The 2,332-nt window shown below is 42.5% G+C and overlaps 1 pseudogene; it reads right to left on the bottom strand.

Moving 5' to 3' along the window:
• LOC102191232 lies at window positions 1,112–2,037 on the bottom strand (annotated as a pseudogene).

Here is a 2,332-nt window from a genome sequence, read left to right as displayed (position 1 = left end):
TGTGCCTACCATCTACCATTCCTTTTTTTTTTTCCTGGAAAATTTTAAAGAAAATTTTAGACATTGTGTATATATTGTGCAGGCAGATTCTTTACTACTGCACCACCTAGGGAACCCACATATATTGTGCTGTGTAAGTTATGTAATCTTGTATTCCCAGGGCAAATATTTATTATGCTTTCAAATTTATGAAGACATTTTTATCCACCATGCCATGATGATATTTCCCACAATTATCAAGATAGCACAAAAACACAAATTAATAGAACATTCTGAAAAATAAGGCATTAAAAGGGGAAAAAGTGCATAGGACCAGTTTCTTTCTCTTACTTATGATGATGATACTGGTGTTACTGATGGGGAGAGAACTGAAGACTGTACTTTGTAAGGTGACTCTGCTGACAAAAAGATGATATTGACTAAAGCTGATGGTGATGATCTTCATTATTAAACTGGTGATAGAAATGGCAATAGTGATCAAAATGTTGGTAATGATGGGAATAGATGATCACGTCTCAATAGTATTATCTTTACAAGGAAACTTAAAGAGCAGCTCATCCAATCAACTCTAAAGAATACTATATATATAATATACTTAATTATATAATATAATGTAATGTGCGTTATACTTCCTTTGACTTCCCTGGTGGCTCAGATGTTAAAGTGTCTGCCTACAATTCGGGAGATCCGGTTTCAATCCCTGGGTCAGGAAGATCTCCTGGAGAAGGAAATTGCAACCCACTCCAGTATTTTTGCCTGGAAAATCCCATGGACGGAGAAGCCTGGTAGGCTACAGTCCATGGGGTCGCAAAGAGTTGGACATGACTTCACTTTCACTTTGACATATTACTGATATAATGTTTTGAGATAATAATATAGATAATAAATAATATATATACCTATAGCTGGAATACATATACAAGCTTGCCCCTAGACTGGGACCTGGAAGCTAGTTCTCCAAATTTCTATGTAGTGTTATATCCAATATACCTTATCATACAGTGTGACATGTGAAAGCCTTGGTGTTAACTGACTCACTTTATCAGTGTGGTGGTGAAGAGTGTGGTTTTTTTTTTTTTTTCCCCCAAACACTTATTTTTTGGAATTATTCCTAATGCCATGAACTCTCTATGCCTACAATCCTTTTCAGGGATCTCTTCACTTCCTTATTTCTTAGACTATAAATGAAAGGATTGAAAGTGGGGGTTACCAGGGCATACATGATAGCAGCACCCAGCTCCCCAGAGGCATGAGAAGCTGACAGGGACTTCAGGTAGGTGGCAAAGACCGAGCTGTAGAAGAGGATGACCGTGGAGAGGTGGGAGCTGCATGTGGCCAGGGCTTTCTTTTTCCCCTGTGCTGATGGGACCTGAGATACAGCAAGGAAAATATGGGCATAGGAGGTTATGATGCAGAGGAGAGGGCTGATTCCTAAGAGTCCTGTGAGAACCATCATCAGGTCCTCATTGAGGTGGGTATCACAGCAGGAAAGTCTAAAGAGTGGTCCAAAATCACAGAAAAAGTGGGGAATTTCTTGATTAGTATAGAATCAGAGCTGGGGTAGCAACAGGGCATGGAGAAGAGAGACAGAGTGGGCCACTCCCCGTGACCCACCCACCAGCAGTGCACATCTGCAAGGAGTCATTAGGAGTGGGTAGTGCAGGGGATGGCAGATGGCAGCGTAGCAGTCGATAGCCGTGGCCGTCAAAAGCAGGTTGTCCATATCAGCAAAATTGTGAAGAAATATAACTGGGCCAGGCACTCAGAGGCGATCAGTCCATTACTGGTCCACAGCGTCCCCAGCATTTGGGGGGCTGTGGTGGTAGTGGAGCAGAGGTTGACCAGGGAGAGCTGGCTGAGGAAGAAGTACATGGGGCTGTGGAGGTGGATGTCAGCGCCAATAGCCAACAGCAGTAGTGAGTTTCCTAAGAGACTCAGCAAGCAGAGGGCCAGGAAGAGACCAAAGAGGAGCTGTGGTTTGTCTGGGTCACGGGACAGTCCTGAGAGGACAAAGTCAGGGTTCTTGCTGCAGTTCATTTCAGGTCTTGATGGGTTACAGGAAAAGAATCAACATGAAGAGGATTCACTACAGTTAGCTACTGAAATGTATTGTAGCTAACCTCGATGGTTCTCTTATCAGTTGGTTTCCTTATACCACAAATATGAGGAATGAAGAAAAGAAACTCAATCAGCAATGAGAGGGTCAGAATTTGCACTTTCTGAAGGATGATCTAAGTGAGGAGGCACAAAGATGAGGGAATGAAGGGAACACCCAGAGGTTCTTGGAGTCTTTTAAGGGTGAAAGAGTTCATATTATTGGATGGCATAGGCA

Source organism: Capra hircus, chromosome 23 (genome assembly GCF_001704415.2).
Source record: "Capra hircus breed San Clemente chromosome 23, ASM170441v1, whole genome shotgun sequence".
In the NCBI taxonomy this organism is placed as follows: domain Eukaryota; kingdom Metazoa; phylum Chordata; class Mammalia; order Artiodactyla; family Bovidae; genus Capra; species Capra hircus.
This window is presented reverse-complemented; position numbering and strand designations above follow the sequence as displayed.